A 17,786-nucleotide genomic window follows, 5' to 3' on the forward strand; every position below is an offset into this window, starting at 1 on the left:
GAATAGCCAAGCCCCTCACCCTATCTTGGAGAGTAAGCCCACCCACCCTGCAGAGAAACCTAACTTCTGCCACTTGTACTCTCAATTTCGTCCTTTAGGTTATTACCCAAAGTTCATGTCCATAGATGAGGATGGGGACGTACATTGATCTTTAAACCAAAAGCTTTATCCTGGTTCCTAAGGATTTTTGGGGAAAACCCTGTTCCATCTTCCCCACGTAGCCAGGTCCTACCCCGGCTTGCTTTGGAAACAGGAGTGGACAGATACGTTCAGAAGTCTATTAGTAGCAGGGATGGAGCAAAACAGGGATGGGAGACAGGAAATAGCTCTGGGTTCAGATACCATCCAGCGGGAGCGGAAAGAAACAGGAAAGCGGGTTACGAAGAGCATTGAAGAGAGCTTACTGAGAAGATGGAAGAGAGTGTGGTTGGGTTGAGTGGGTAAAAGCAGAGGTTCCTTAGCTGCTCTTCCCAAGCATAGAGCCATAGGGTTGAGCAGACAGTTTGTTGGTAAATAGCCTTTGGGAACAGTTTTAGATATTTCTCTTTCTTCCCTGTGCCTCATTGCAAATTCTTTAGTGACCCACAAGGTCTTGCATAGAGCTGGAACTGTATTTAGCTTTTGCTGCCATAGTATCTAGAAACTTGGTTTAAAAAAGAAGACTCTGCAGGAACTGCTTTTACTCCCGGAGAAAGGATGAGATGATGTTCACCGCACCCTACTCTCTCAGTCTGATCCCACAGGAATGGCCTGCTTTTCAGTGCAAAAGCAAAGTAACCTTTATAAGCCACATTTTCAAATTGGCTATTGATTGTATTTAAACAGAAGGCTAGTCTGGACCTTATCTGTATGCGGCCCGCTATAGTTCGCCGTAGCTTTTGCCTGATTTCCTATGTATTTCCTGCTAGTTACTTTCTCTGAAGCATGGATATTTTTTCACTCATTCATCTATTCATGTTCGTGTCTGTCCCTCATCACTATAGTAGTCTGTGTTCGTACAGCACATATCACAATGAGGTACTGGTCAATAACAGGCTTCTTGGTGGTGCCACAATAGTTATCATAATTAAGCAACCTGACTAGCATTTGTCACAAATTATGTCCCTTTGTAATCCTAAAAACAGAGACCTTACTAAAGCACATGATACTTCTGAGGTTTTATCTGCAGCTCGCTTTAGGGCACCCTTTCCCAGAATGTTAGGTATACCCTCCCAAGAGGGTGTGAAGTATAAGCTGCGGTGACGAGTGCAGAGCGGCATCTCAGTTATTCTCCAGAGTCTCAGCTTTAAGGTTAAGACTCTGGCTGTTCTAGTTGCACAGATAATCTAAAAATCTTGACCGTTGTGTAACAATGCAACATTGTCTGCCTAAGTTTGCTGAGAGCCTGAAAAAATAGCCCTGAGTTGTGAACTGCCGTATTCTTTTTGCTGGCTGCTCAGATGTCAGTGATACTTGAAATGTCAATATTTCACTGCTCATCCGAACATGGAAGAAGATAGTAGTATCACACTAGGAGGATCTACACTATTTGCTGGGACTGACCACTCATTTTGGGGTAGGCTTTAAAAACACAGAGCAGGGCTGAAAGATGACCCCATTGGTTTCATTTTCCTGAAGAAGGCTTAGCTTTCAGAAGGTTCGGAAATGCTGCCTTAAAGAATGATGAAATTTGATGCTTAAATGGCTTCTTAATTATGCAGCACGTGAAAGGAGATTCCCTCCTGTATTCTCTTCAGGCATATCATTGCTCTGCCTTATACAATCTTAAATACTTTTGGATGCAGATGCATGAATGATGTATAGTACCTATTCAGCATCCCTGCTGTTAAGAGTTACCAACTGTAAGGTGTAATTGGCTAATTTATCTTGGATCCTTTTAAAACAAAACTCTTTATGAAGTGTCTTGTGCAACATTTGTCTGAATCACACTCGTAATACAGACTCTGGTAATTAGATGGCAAACTAACTTCCATTAATTAGACTGGTACAGACACTTAATTGGAGCTATAAAAAGCAGCCATGACATGTCTGTTTTAATTCAATTACTGCACACTACAGTCTTGTTTGTAATTACTCTAGTGATTTTTAATTGCTTTTTTTTATTTGGTGAGAGTGCGATTTTAGTGTTTAAAGCAGGGGACCTGGGAATTGGGACTCCTGCTCAGAGGTTTGCAACTCGCTTGGACAAGCTGTTTGACCTCTCTCTACTCATCTGTAAACTGGGGTGACGTCCCTGGGGGTACAGTCAGTACAAGAGATGTGCTAGGTGGACGGTCGGCATGGCGAGACGTCCTCTGGTTTAGGCACACGCTATTGGGCTTGATGCAGGGATGAACTGAAAAAAATAAGATGAAATTCAATAAGGACAAATGCAAAGTACTCCACTTAGGAAGGAATAATCAGTTGCACACATACAAAATGGGAAATGACTGCCTAGGAGGGAGTACTGCGGAATGGGATTTGGGGGTCATAGTGGACCACAAGCTAAATACCAGTCAACAGTGTAACACTTTTGCGAAAAAAGCCAACATCATTCTGCGATCTTTAGTAGGAGTGTTGTAAGCAAGACACGAGAAGCAGTTCTTCCACGCTATTCTGTGCTGATTAGGCCTCAGCTGGAGTATTGTGTCCAGTTCTAGGCGCCACATTTCGGGAAAAATGTGGACAAATTGGAGAAAGTCCAGAAAAGAGCAACACAAATGATTAAAGGTTTAGAAAACATGACCTATGAGGGAAGATTGAAAAAATTGGGTTTGTTTAGTCTGGAGAAGAGAAGACTGAGAGGGGACATGATAAAAGTTTTCAAGTAAATAAAAGGTTGTTACAAGGAGGAGGGAGAAAAATTGTTCTTAACCTGAGGGTAGGACAAGAAGCAATCGGCTTAAATTGCGACAAGGGCAGTTTAGGTTGGACATTAGGAAAAAATTCCTGCCTGACAGGGTAGTTAAGCACTGGAGGTTGTGGAATCTCCATTGTTAGAGGGCTTTCCCTTTCCCCTTCCGCTTCCCTGGTTCTTGTCATGCAATCAGCAAGCAGCAAAAGACCAGAAGGCCGAAGTGCAGACAATGTGATGTTTACTGGGGTTCGTTTCCAAGCAAGCCCTTCACACCAGTCAGGCTTATCTCTATGCTCCGATAGAGCCTGTTCCCCAGTTCCGTTCCCAGCTCCGACCCCGCAGAGCATTTACCGGGTATCCCCCTTCCCAGCTCTGACACTGCAAAGCCTTGCCTGTGTCCCTGTTCCTGTTCCCCCACCTAAGCAAGCATGATTCCAATTTCCCTTCCCCCCACTTCCTGTTTGACCCCAGTTTATATAGTAATAGTCTCAGCTCTAACTTAACCAATCATTTTACTGAAATTTAACTAACCAGTCCTGACATATTATAACTTAATTCTCTAACCCATTATATCCCACTACCCTAATTAACTTACACGAGCAAAATGTATGAAACAGCGAACAGAAACGATTAGGGAGCCAGGCAGATTAACAATAGAAAAGTGGCAGGTTTCAGAGGGGTAGCCGTGTTAGTCTGTATCAGCAAAAACAAGGAGCCCTTGTGGCTCCTTAAGAGACTAACAAATTTATTTGGGCATAAGCTTTTGTGGGCTAAAACCCACTTCATGAGATGCATGGAGTGAAAAATACAGTAGGCAGGTATAATATACAGCACATGAAAAGATGGGAGTTGCCTACGAAGTTGGGGGGTCATTGCGAACAAGGCCAAATCAATCAGGGTGGATGTGAACCATTCCCAGCAGTTGACAAGAAGATGCATCTGATGAAGTGGGCTATAGCCCATGAAATCTTACCCTCAAATAAATTTGTTAGTCTCTAAGGTGCCACAAGTACTCCTATTCTTTTTGTGGATACAGACTAACATGGCTGCTAATCTGAAAGAAGATGTGAGTATCAACAGAGAGAAAATTACTTTTTGTAGTGACCCAGCCACTCCCAGTCTTTATTCAGGCCTAATTTGATGACGTCACATTTGCAAATTAATTCCAGTTCGTCAGTTTTTCATTGAAGTTTGTTCCTAAAGCTTTTTTGTTGAAGAATGGCCACTTTTAAGTCTGTTATTGAGTGTCCAGGGAGATTGAAGTGCTCTCCTACTGGTTTTTGGATGTTACAATTCTTGATGTCTGATTTGTGTCCAATTATTCTTTTGTGTAGAGACTGTCCGGTTTGGCCAATGTACATGGCAGAGAGGCATTGCTGGCACATGATGACATATATCACATTGGTAGATGTGCAGGTGAACGAGCCCCTGATGGTGTGGCTGATGTAGATAGGTCCTATGATGGTGTCCCTTGAATAGATATGCAGACAGAGTTGGCAACAGGGTTTGTTGCAGGGGTTGGTTCCTGGGTTAGTTTTTTTGTTGGGCGGTGTGTAGTTGCTGGTGTGTATTTGCTTCAGGTTGGGGGACTGTCTGTAAGCAAGGACTGGGCTGTCTCCCAAGGTCTGTGAGAGTGAGGGATCGTACTCTAGGATAGGTTGTAGATCCTTGATGATGCACTGGAGAGGTTTTAGTTGGGGTCTGTAGGTGACAGCTAGTGTGTTCTGAAAAGTAGGGGCAATAAAGATAAAACATACAGAAATGAGGGTTTCACAACCAATGATTAGTTATTTCTTGCCAGACAGGATGCTATCAAACTAAGCTTTCTTTAACCATCTCAAGATCTGTTTAAAACTTCAGAAAAAACAAAAGTGCGAGGGAGGGGGCTGGGGTGGAAAGCAACCAGTTAACTGTGTGAAGTTGTTTTAAAGTTCAGGCTAACAGCAGCAAATTAAGTAAACTGAGGAGGAGGCAAAGGAAAAGAAGAAACGGGTATAGTTTGCTCTGAGCCAAGAATAGGGCTCCTGGGGTTGAAACAGTTGGGGACAGTTTAGGTTGGACATTAGGAAAAACTTCCTAACTGTCAGAGTGGTTAAGCACTGGAATAAATTGCCTAGGAAGGTTGTGGAATCTCCATCATTGGAGATTTTTAAGAACAGGTTTGACAAACAGCTGTCAGGGATGGTCTACATAATACTTAGTCCTGCCATGAGTTCAGGGGACTGGACTAGATGACTGCTCAAGGTCCCTTCCAGTCCTGTGATTCTATGATTAACTGATTGAAATTGTCTGGGTTGTGTTATGCAGGGAGTCAGATTAAATCATAATGGTACCTCTTGGTTTTAACACGCATTACAAGCAGTAACTAGATTGACAGATTGTAAGTTCCTCTGATGAAAGATGCTCTCTATGGAAATTCAAAGTATAAATCATATCAGAGGTCAGTCACGTGTATTTATTCTGAATCAAGAGCTTTGTAAAGGGAAGAATTCATAAAATATCAGGGTTGGAAGGGACCTGAGGAGGTCATCTAGTCCAACCCCCTGCTCAAAGCAGGACCAATTCCCAACTAAATCGTCCCAGCCAGGGCTTTGTCAAGCCTGACGTTAAAAACCTCTAAGAAAGGAGATTCCACCACCTCCCTAGGTAACCCATTCCAGTGCTTCACCACCCTCCTAGGGAAAAAGTTTTTCCTAATATCCAACCTAAGCCTCCCCCACTGCAACTTGAGACCATTACTCCTTGTTCTGTCATCTGGTACCACTGAGAACAGTCTAGGTCCATCCTCTTTGGAACCTCCCTTCAGGTAGTTGAAAGCAGCTATTAAATCCCCCCTCATTCTTCTCTTCTGCAGACTAAACAATCCCAGTTCCCTCAGCCTCTCCTCATAAGTCATGTGCTTCAGTCCCGTAATCATTTTTGTTGCCCTCCTCTGGACTCTTTCCAATTTTTCCACATCCTTCTTGTAGTGTGGGGCCCAAAACTGGACACAGTTCTCCAGATGAGGCCTCACCAATGTCGAATAGAGGGGAATGATCACGTCCCTCGATCTGCTGGCAATGCCCCTACTTATACATCCCAAAATGCTGTTAGCCTTCTTGGCAACAAGGACACACTGTTGACTCATATCCAGCTTCTCATCCACTGTAATCCCTAGGTCCTTTTCTGCAGAACTGCTTCCTAGCCATTTAGTTCCTAGTCTGTAACAGTGAATGGGATTCTTCTGTCCTAAGTGCAGGATTCTGCACTTGTCCTTGTTGAACCTCGTTAGGTTTCTTTTGGGCCAATCCTCTAGGTCCCTCTGTATCCTATCCCTACCCTCCAGTGTATCTACCCCTCCTCCCAGTTTAGTGTCATCTGCAAACTTTCTGAGAGTGCAGTCCATGCCATCCTCCAGATCATTAATGAAGATATTGAACAAAACTGGCCACAGGACTGACCCTTGGGCACTCCGCTTGAAATTGGCTGACAACTAGACATGGAGCCGTTGATCACTAACTGTTGAGCCCGACGATCTAGCTAGCTTTCTGTCCACCTTATAGTTCATTCATCCAGCCCATACTTCTTTAACTTACCGGCAAGAATACTGTGAGACTGTATCAAAAGCTTTGCTAAAGTCAAGAAATAACACATCCACATCCACTTTCCCCTCATCCACAGAGCCAGTTATCTCCTCATAGAAGGCAATTTGGTTAGTCAGGCCTGATTTGCCCTTGGTGAATCCATGCTTACTGTTCCTGATCACTTTCCTCTCCTCTAAGTGCTTCAGAATTGATACCTTGAGGACCTGCTCCATGATTTTTCCAGGAACTGAGGTGAGGCTGACTGGCCTGTAGTTCCCCAGATCCTCCTCCTTCCCTTTTTTAAAGATGGGCACTACAGTAGCCTTTTTCCAGTCATCCGGGACCTCCCCCGGTCAACATGAATTTTCAGAGATAATAGCTAATGGCTCTGCAATCACATCCACCAACTCCTTTAGCACCCTCGGATGCAGAGCATCCGGCCCCATGGACTTGTGCTCGGCCAGTTCTTCTAAATAGTCCTGAACCATCTCTTTCTCCACAGAGGGCTGGTCACCTCCTCTGCATACTGTGCTGCCCAGTGCAGCAGTCTGGGAGCTGACCTTGTTTGTCAAGACAGAGGCAAAAAAAATCATTGCATACATTAGCTTTTTCCACGTCCTCTGTCACTAGGTTGCTTCCCTCATTCAGTAAGGGGCCCACACGTTCCTTGACTTTCTTCTTGTTGCTAACATACCTGAAGAAACCCTTCTTGTTACTCTTAACATCTCTTGCCAGCTGCAACTCCAAGTTTCATTTGGCCTTCGTGATTTCACTCCTGCATGCCTGAGCAATATTTTTATACTCCTCCCTGGTCATTTGTCCAAGCTTCCACTTCTTATAAGCTTCTTTTTTATGTTTAAGATCAGCAAGGATTTCACTGTTAAGCCAAGCTGGTTGCCTGCCATATTTACTATTCTTTCTACACATCGGGATGGTTTTTTTCTGCAACCTCAATAAGGATTCTTTAAAATACAACCAGCTCTCCTGGACTCCTTTCCCCCTCATGTTATTCTCCAAGGGGATCCTGCCCATCAGTTCCCTGAGGGAGTCAAAGTCTGCTTTTCTGAAGTCCAGGGTCCGTATTATGCTCCTCTCCTTTCTTCCTTGTGTCAGGATCCTGAACTCAACTATCTCATGGTCACTGCCTCCCAGGTTCCCATCCACTTTTGCTTCCCCTACTAATTCTTCCCGGTTTGTGAGTAGCTGGTCTAGAAGAGCTCTGCCCCTAGTTGGTTCCTCCAGCACTTGCACCAAGAAATTGTCCCCTACACTTTCCAAAAACTTCCTGGATTGTCGTCTGTGCCCCGCTGTATTGCTCTCCCAGCAGATACCAGGGTGATTAAAGTCTCCCATGAGAACCAGGACCTGCAATCTATAGCAGACTCCCGCCACAACATCACCCTTGTTGCTCACACTTCTAAACTTAATCCAGAGACTCTCAGGTTTTTCTGCAGTTTCATACCGGAGCTCTGAGCAGTCATACTCCTCTCTTACGTACAATGCAACTACCCCACCTTTTCTGCCCTGCCTGTCATTCCTGAACAGTTTATATCCATCCATGACAGTACTCCGTCATGTCAGGGCCAGCTCTAGCCATTTCGCTGCCCCAAGCACTGCAGCACACCGCAGGGGGCGCTCTGCCGCTCGCCGGTCCCGCGGTTCCGGTGAACCTCCCGCAGGCGTGCCTGCGGAGGGTCCGCTGGAGCCGCCTGCCGCCTTCTCGGCAACCAGCAGAGGGCCTTCCGCGGCATGCCGCCCCAAGCACATGCTTGGCGCGCTGGGGCCTGGAGCCGGCCCTGCATCATGTGAGTTATTCCACCAAGTCTCTGTTGTTCCAATCACATCATAGTTCCTTGACTGTGCCAGGACTTCCAGTTCTCCCTGCTTGTTTCCCAGGCTTCTTGCATTTGTGTATAGGCATTTAAGATAACTCACTGTTCGTCCCGCTTTCTCAGTCTGAGACAGGAGTCCTCCCCTCTTGCACTCTCCTGCTCATGTTTCCTCCCCGAATCCCATTTCCCCACTTACCTTAGGGCTTTGGTCTCTTTCCCCTGGTGAGCCTAGTTTAAAGCCCTCCTCACTAGGTTAGCCAGCCTGCTTGAGAAGATTCATAGATTCATAGACTTAAGGTCAGAAGGGACCATTATGGTCATCTAGTCTGACCTGCACAATGCAGGCCACATTGCTCTTCCCTCTTTTCGTTAGGTGGAGCCTGTCTCTGCCTAGCAGTCCTCCTTCTTGGAACACCATCCCATGGTTGAAGAATCCAAAGTCTTCTCTCCGACACCACCTGCATAGCCATTCGTTGACTTCCACAATTCTACCCATTTCTTTTCCCAACACCCACTTTCTCTGATCACCTGTTGTCACCCGTCTGCTAAGCAGTAGCAGATTAATAGATTTTAAGACCAGAAGGCACCACGAAGTCTGGCCTTCTATGTGACACAAGCCAGAGAACTTCATCCACAGCTCAGAGCCTTGCAGGACAGCTTCACATGCATGTGTGTATACACCAGTCCTGGAACAGAAGTGGTCCCATCTTTCAAAACTCAGCCCAAACACCAATGCCCAGTTCGCAGGGAGCCAGCTGTATCTCAGGAACTGATTGTACACCTCTACCCCGATATAATGCTGTCCTTGGGAGCCAAAAAATCTTACCGCATTATAGCAAACTTGCTTTGATCCACCAGAGTGCGCAGCCGCGCCCCCCTCTCTCCCGCCGGAGCGCTGCTTTGCCATGTTATATCCCAATTCGCCTTATATCGGGTCGCGTTATATCGGGGTAAAGGTGTAGTAAACTTAAGTCAAAAAGGAAACTCCTGCTGCTTTCCACACCTCCCCTAAAACAAACCGATTGCATCACAGAACAAACAACAAGCATTTCTTTAAAGATGAACAGTGCTTGCACCCTAAGAAAAAGAAAGTGGAAGTGATGGCAACACTACCTTGCGAATGTTGCCATAACCACTTTTTTCCCCCAGGTTTTTAGTATTGTCATTTGTTTTCCATGTTGTAGGTTTTGAAGCCTGCTGGATTAAAGTACTTGGATCCAAACTTTTAAAGGGGCCTCAACTGTGTCTCCATTCGTATATCGGTGCAGCTCTGTGTGTAATTTTTGAGCACTGTTTGTGTGCATACAATTGGTGGAGTACAGGGACTACACGTAGTTTGAAAAATAGACGCTTTAAAAAACTCTTTAAAGCCACTGCACTGCAGTTTGAGGAGGGTGTGCGTTCTTTCCAGCATAGAGGGTAAAGATGTGACATGACAGCTTTCATTAAAGTCATGTTCTTTGCCCCTCTCATGATCAGGTTTTGAATGAGATCTTTGCTACATACTTTATCTAAATTTGGGGAACATTTTGTGTCATTCCTCTGTGACATGTCCCAGTTAGCTAAGACATGGGAACAGTTATTTGAACTAATGCCTAAAAACTGGTGTGCTGTCTTTCATCAGAAAGATTTGAGCTGCCATTGCTAATGTGGAGGCTTTATTGATTTGATTTATTTTTTAATTTTTTTTAATAGTGATTTGATGAAAATCAAAACCAGGGAAACACAAAACTCCACTGACAATAACACGTCATGTGGTAAATGCAGAGGAGTAGTGCTTAAGAGATCTCAGTTCTATTTGTGGTCCAACCATAAGCTGGCAGTATGGCTTGAAACAATTCACTTCTTCTTCTATGCGCTGTGGTTTTGTCATCTGTAAAATAAGTATAATGCACAGGTGTGTTGTGAGGCTTAATTCATTAATGTATGTCAAGTGCTTAGAGGGCCTGGGATGGCAGGTGTCTGTAGAAATGCAAAGTATAAGATTAATATTTATTTATTTATTCGATTATATGAATATGCCTGGATCTGTGTCAAGCTGACCTGGGTGACCCTATATTAATTTTGTTTGGTACCCCCTTCAATGTCTTTATTCCCAATTCCTTGCACCAAGAGCAGAGCTGATGAAATTTAAACTGGAGAGAGCCAGACCTCTAGGTATGGTTGTGCTATTGTTCCGGGCCTGCTCTTCATCCTGCAGTGGGCGCAGGGCTCCATTTGCCCCTTGCCAATCACAGTGCGGGAGGCTGCTGCCTGATCTGACTGGCTGGTGGCAGAAGTTTGGCGCTTCTGAGTCTCTGCTTGTCTAACCATATCAGACAGCAGCTTGTTTTTGGCTGTGTACAGAAGGAAGTATAATTCCACGGGCTTGTCTACATCAGAAAGTTGCAGCGCTGGTGAGGGAGTTACAGCGCTGCAACTTAGGAGGTGTACACATCTGCAGGGCACCACCAGCGCTGCAACTCCCTGTTTGCAGCGCTGGCCGTACTCCCGTTTTGTCTCGGGTGTAGAGGATCCAGCGCTGGTGATCCAGCGCTGGTAATCAAATATAGACACTTACCAGCGCTTTTCTTGACCTCCGTGGAATAAGCAGGTATCCCAGCATACCTGAGGAAGCCTCTGGTAATCAAGCTGGTCTCCTTCCCCGGTTTGCTCTCGCATTCCCCGAACCCCGAGCAAGCAGGTCTCCTTCCCTGAGGTTTGCTGGGTGGTTCCGGGAACGCGAGAGCAAACCGGGAAAGGAGACCAGCTTCGCCGCGGTTTGCTCTCGCGTTCCCCGAACCCCGAGCAAGCAGGTCTCCTTCCCTGAGGTTTGCTGGGTGGTTCCGGGAACGCGAGAGCAAACCGGGAAAGGAGACCAGCTTCGCCGCGGTTTGCTTTCGCGTTTCCCGGAACCACCCTGCAAACCGCAGGGAAGGAGACCTGCTTGTTCGGGGAACGCGAGAGCAAACCGCGGCGAAGCTGGTCTCCTTTCCCGGGTTTGCTCTCGCGTTCCCCGAACCACCCAGCAAACCGCAGGGAAGGAGACCTGCTTGTTCGGGGGTTCGGGGAATGAGAGAGCAAACCGGGAAAGGAGACCAGCTTCGCCGCGGTTTGCTCTCGCGTTCCCCGAACCTCCCTTGAAGCCGCCCAACAGCGCTGCAGTGTGGCCACATCTAACACCACTTGCAGCGCTGGTTGCTGTAAGTGTGGCCACTCTGCAGCGCTGGCCCTATACAGCTGTACTAATACAGCTGTAACAACCAGCGCTGCAAAATTTTAGATGTAGACATGGCCCACCTTGTCACATCAAGTATTGAAACAGCAGCCATCTGCTAAAGCCTCAAGCCACCCTTGCATTGCACGAGCAAATGGTTGAGGTGTATCTTTCCACATCTGTAGTTATTGGTAGAGCTGATCAAAAATACTGTATTTATGGAAATTATTTCAAATGAATTTTTCTGATTTTTTTTTCCAACAAAAATCCCCCAAACCTGAAAAAATACATTTTGGGTTTGTTTTTTTTAAACTAAAAAAAAAAGGACTTTTTTTCCTCTGTCCCCATATCTCTACCCCGCTCCCCCATGTCTGTTTTTCAAATGAAGGCAGGGTGGGGAGGGAGAAGAAGTTGAGAAAAAGCAAAACATTTTATTTTGCCCTAAGTTTTTTAAAACAAACATTCATCAAAAACGTTTGTTTTTTGTTGTGTTTTTTTTTTAAAAGGCCATTTTTCATTTTGAAAGGAGTTTCAGATAAAGAATGTGCACCAGCTCCAGCCAGCAGCCCAGATCTATCTCCTTTCCTGCCACTGACTTTCTTAGGATCAGTGGGTGCTCAGCTTCTATGGCAGGTTGGCTCTGCCTGCTTGAACAAGCAACAGAGTATAGTGCTTTGTATCCTGAAAGGTCCCACAGCCTGTCATGATCCCTAGCGTTGCTTAAAAGCAGCCTCCCCTGAGTTTAGAATGGCAGCCAGCTGGTTCTCAGCAGTTGAGGGAGAGGGAGTCTTGGCCTTGGACATTGGGACAAAATCCTCCATTTATGGAAAATGCCTAGGGAGCAGGTTGGCCCTCGGTGATAAAAGCCTCGCAAAATGAGCAAGGTCAGGTGAAATACAATGGAACTGTGTGAGAATGAGCATTTTTTTGCACTCCTCTTCGGCTTTCCCTTCCTCCAGAGAGGACAGCATGCTGAGGGAGCTCAGCCTCTGGTGCGTTCTCATCCTTATCTGCTGCTCCTACTCTCTATTGACGTCATGCCTTGCTTCCACCCTTGGATTGAAACACTTTTTAGGTTTTTGACTGACTTTTAAGAAAGGGCCTTTCATCTGGGAACAAACAAGGGGGGCGGAGGGTCAGCAAAGAGAACACTATCTTTGTAAGTCACATTCTGTGTCCACTGACTCTTGCTTCAGAAAAGGATTTATTCCTCACTCAGCACAGGTTGCCTTCTGGCTCAGATCTGCCCTGAAGACCCGTTGCAGTGATTCTCTTCATGTTGGCAACGCACCTGCAACTTTGGGAGCACTGCAGCAAAACAAATAAGCTGTAATAAATGTGTGTATGTGTGGTCTAGTAGCTCGCCCTGAGTCAGGACTCCTGGGTCCTATTCCCAGCCTTGTCCCTAACTTGCTGTGTGATGGTTATTAAACTGACTGTGTAAAATGGCTCAGAGGTATATTTGCATAGTTCAGTGACACAAGTACATCTTTAAAAAGAACAGGAGTACTTGTGGCACCTTAGAGACTAATGAATTTATTGTAGCATAAGCTTTTGTGGGCTGCAGCTCACTTCATCAGATGCATGTAGTGGAAAATACAGAACAAAGATATATATATATATATATATATATATATATATATGCACATACACACTCACACACAGGGAACATGAAACAATGAGTGTTACCATACACATTATAAGGAGAGTGATCAGTTAAGGTGAGCTGTTGTCAACAGGAGAGAAAAATAACTGTTTTTAGTGGTAATGAAAATGGCCCTTTTCCAGCACTTGACAAGGAGATATAAGGAACTGTAGTGGGGCGGGGGGAGGGCGGGGAGAAGAGAGACAAGCATGGGGAAATGGTTTTATTTTGTTTAATGGCCCATCCACTCCATCTTTATTATTCCTGCAGAGCCCTCGCTGTGAGAAGGGGAGCTGGATCCTTTCCTTGCCCATGAGTGATTAGCAGAATTGTTAACTAAATTTGAATTGCAGCCTAAAAGTCCTCAATGGAGCTGGGTGGCTGAGACCAGGTCTACAGTGTTGCTGTGCTGGTTTAAAGGGGTGCTTTTAAGCCAGTTTAAACTTATGTAGGTTTGGGCCTCTTACATTGGTTTAAACCTAGCTCTTACCAGTTTAGCATGCTCCTGAAATAGTTTTTTTAATCGACTTGAGTGAAACCAGTGTAACTTCTACATGTAGACAAGCCCTGAGAAAGGGAAGTGGGGATAGCCAGCCATCAGCTGCCTGCCTAGTCACCACGAAATGGGTCAAATGAGAGAGAACCAGGAGGATTTGAGCAGCAAGGGAAATAGAGTTGTTGGAGTGGAGAGAGATAGTCATTTCCCGCTGGGTCTTGGTTTCCCTTGGTCCTGGGAATATACACACAGATCAGACTTGACTAATGATCTCTGAGAACAGTACAAAGACATGGACCACAAGGGCTCAATCCTGCAAGGTGCTGAGTGCTCTGGCCTCAATCCAACAAAGCGCTTAGGCATGTGCTTCACTTGGAACATGAGAGTCATTCCATTGACTTAGATGCGGCCAGTCATATGCCTACAGTTAAGCATGTGCCTCAGCACTTTGCTGGATCAGGGCCAGAGTGTTCAGCATCTTACAGGATGAAACCCTACTAGATTTAACATGCTGTGCCTCAGGCTGTGTGCCTTGTGTGGTACAGTACAATGTTGGGCTCCCGACTGGGAGTGAATGAGAAGAGAAGTGAATGAAATCAGATGCTAGTTTTGGAGAGAGAGCAGTTTATTAAAGGTAGCACTGCACTCTGCCAGTGCTGTTTTCATTCAGATGGTGTCTGTTAGCTATGTGAACAGTCGGCTCAGTCCTGCTTTGTGTGAAATTGGCTACCCAGGGTCTTGTTTCAAAGCCTGTTTTGTGTTCCTGTGGTAGCATACATCAGGACAGTATTACAGTCAACAATGCCCCAGCTGCCACGCTTTGGCACATATTAGGGTTTGTCTGGTATTCTCCACCCCCAACTCCCCACCCTCCACCCCACCCCCGTTGCATCTCAGGACATAAAAGGGCCTGATTTTCAGAGGTGCTGAGAACCGTCAGCTCCCATTGACTTTAGTGGGGATTGAGGGTGCTCAGTACTCCTTGGGATTCTCCATCACTGACCGTTTTTAAGTCAAGATTGGATCTCTTTCTAAAAGAACTGCTCTAGGAATTGTTTTGGGGAAGTTCTATGACCTGTGTTATACTGGAGGTCAGACTGGATGATCACAGTTGTCCTCTCTGGCCTTGGAATCTGCGAATCTTATGAAAATTAAGCCCCTGATTTTCAAATGTCACTCTCAAACACTGTACTGTGATTAAAAAACTTGTGGCACCGAGTCTCAGAGACTGGGTCAGCTGGCTCAGGCTGTGGAGCTAAAAATAGGAGTGTAAACATTTTGGCTTGGGCTGGAGCCTGGGCTCTGAGACCCGCCCCGCACATGAGGGCTCAGAATCTGGGCTTCATCTCAAGCCCAGCTGGTAATTGGTATAAAATACAGCACAGTTTTACAAAAGTAGATCGTGCCAGACCAATGTGAACTCCTTTGAAAAGAGAACTGATTTTTTTCGACAAAGGAATTGCAGTAGTTTTAATCGACTTGGATTTCAGTAAGGCATTTGATACAGTTCCACCTAGGAAATTATTAGTTAAATTGGAGAAGATGGGGATTAATATGAGAATTGGAAGGTAGATAAGGAACTGGTTTAAAGAGGAGATTACAGTGGGTCATGCTGAAAGGTGAACTGTCAGGCTGGAGGGAGGGAACTAGTGGAGTTCCTCAGGGATCGGTCTTGGGACCAATCTTATTTAACATTTTTATAATGAGCTTGGCACAAAAAGTGGGAGTGTGCTAATAAAATTTATGGATGATACAAAGTTGGGAGGTATTGCCAATATTGAGGAGAGCCGGAATACCATATGAGAAGATCTGGTTGACCTTGAAAACTGAGTAATAGAAATGAGGTGAAATTTAACAGTGCAAAGTCATGCACTTAGCGACTAACAACAAGAACTTTTGCTATAAGCTGAGGACTTATCAGTAGGAAGTGACAGAGGAGGAGAAAGACCTGGGTGTATTGGTTGATCACAGGATGACTATGATGTGGATGTGAAAAAGACTAATGCACTCCTAGGATGCATCAGGCAAAGTATGTCCAGTAGAGACAGAGAAGTCTTAATACCAATATACAAAGCACTAGTAAGACCTCATCTGGAATACTATGTGCAGTTCTGATCTCCCATGTTTAAGAAAGATGAATTCGAACTGGAACAGGTACAGAGAAGGGCTAGTAGGGTGATCCAAGGAATGGAAAACTACCTAATGAGAGGAGACTCAAAGAGCTTGGCTTGTTTAGCCTAACCAAAAGAAGGCTGAGGGGACATATGATTGCTCTCTATAAATGCACCAGAGGAATAAATACCAGGGAGGAAGAGGAGTTATTTAAGTTAAGCACCAGTGTGGACACAAGAATAAACAGATATAAACTGGCCATCAATAAATTTAGGCTTGAAATTAGGTGAACGTTTCTAACCATCAGAGGAACAAATTTCTGGGCCAGCCTTTCAAGGGGATCTGTGTGGTGGCAGAAACCTAACTGGCTTCAAGACTGAGCTTGATAAGTTTATGGAGGGAGGATTGTATGAGAAGACTGACTACAGTGGCATGTATCCTATCTGCAACTGCTAGCCGCAAATATCTCCAGTGGCCGGTGATGGGGTACTATATGGGGAGGGCTCTTTCACAGGGTATCTGGCTGATGGGTCTTGCCCACGTGCTCAGGATCTAACTGATCACCATATTTATAGTCTGGAAGGAATTATCCTCCATGTCAAATTGGCAGAGATGCTGTGAGGCAAGGGGGTTCGCCTTCCTGTGCAGCATGGGGCATGGATCACTTGCAGGTTTAAACTAGTGTAAATGGTGGATTCTCTGTAGCTGTGCAGGAGGTCAGACTAGATGATCGTAATGATCCCTTCTGACCTAAAGTCTGTGAGTCTTTAAATCATGATTTGAGGATTTCATTAACTCAGCCAGAGGTTAGGAGTGGGTGAGTGAGGTTCTGTAGCCTGCAATTTGCAGGAGGTCAGAGTAGAGGATCACTCTGGCCCCTTCTGACTTTAAAGTCTGAGTCTATGCTGCAATTTGATGTCTCTGCAGCCTGAGCCCCGCGAACCAGAATAAGCTAACCTGAGCCAGCGATGGCCATGCCAGGGGTCTTTTATTGCAGTGTAAACATACTCTACTGGTCTTAAGAGAACCAGGAATGTTATTAACTGTATGGTAGTGTCTAAGAATCCCAGTCGTGGATCAGTGTCTCGTGCTTGGGAGGAGCTCCCCGTAAACATGCTCAAAGCTACTTCCCTATTCTCCTTCCAATGCCTCCTTAAAATTCTCCTTTGCTGTGATATGTTAGGCCACTCGTGTACTGTCTATCATGCTGACCAATATTGTCCTGTTTCCTTGTGCTCCTCCAGCTGTCTGTATCCATTTGTTGTCTCTTGTCTTATAAGTGATGAGCTAGAAAAATGATCTTTCCAACAGCATTATCATTTGTCTCATTCCTGGTAATCACTGGACAGTAGAAGGGCTCTTTCCTCCAAATAGTAACATGTAAACTTTTGCAATATGGAGATCAGAAGGAAGAGCTGACTGATCAATAACATGCATGTTCCTTTATTTGGACACGCTTTTGAGCCCTTTTAATTTTTTATGGTGTTAGGGTTTTTTTGTTTTTTTTAACCTTCTGTTTATCAGAATTAACATGAACAGAAACTTTTGTGATCAGATTTTTATCAGCTGCACATCCTCTTTCAGTGTATATACTGAGTTAGTCTCGGATTACATGCACAACTCCTGCACTTCACAGCTTGGTGTGAATATCAAGCAACTCTTAATCTCTACTAAGAGAGTTCAAGTTTTCCCATATGCTGCCTACCGTTAAAGATAGTGGCAGATAAAGAATAAACTGAATGGCACAGCTAATCTAGACCCAGGCCACTGTCCGCGATCACAGCTATTTTCTACTGAAGTGTGGGGGTAGGGGTGACAAGGCTGTTTAAGCCGCTGGGCTATTGCTGTGAAGCTGTCTCCTGAATTATCAGAGGGGTAGCCATGTTAGTCTGGATCTGTAAAAGCAGCAAAGAGTCCTTTGGCACCTTATAGACTAACCGATGTTTTGGAGCATGAGCTTTCGTGGGTGAATACCCACTTCGTCGGATAGGACACTCTTTCCTGAATTATAACTTCCATGAATCTGGCAGTCTTCAGATCACAATGGAGAACTTGCTGCTTTGAATGTAACCTTGCCAAAATAAAAATAAGTTAAACTGAAAGGGG

At 45.1% G+C, this 17,786-nt stretch overlaps 1 protein-coding gene across 1 annotated transcript in view; it reads left to right on the forward strand.

Annotated features, from left to right (window-relative positions):
* The window catches only part of NARS2 (asparaginyl-tRNA synthetase 2, mitochondrial), a 79,410-nt gene that overhangs the window by 29,399 nt on the left and 32,225 nt on the right, over positions 1-17,786 (forward strand). The gene's annotated exons all lie outside the window — the stretch shown is intronic.

This window comes from Gopherus flavomarginatus, chromosome 1 (assembly GCF_025201925.1).
Source record: "Gopherus flavomarginatus isolate rGopFla2 chromosome 1, rGopFla2.mat.asm, whole genome shotgun sequence".
Lineage (NCBI taxonomy): Eukaryota > Metazoa > Chordata > Testudines > Testudinidae > Gopherus > Gopherus flavomarginatus.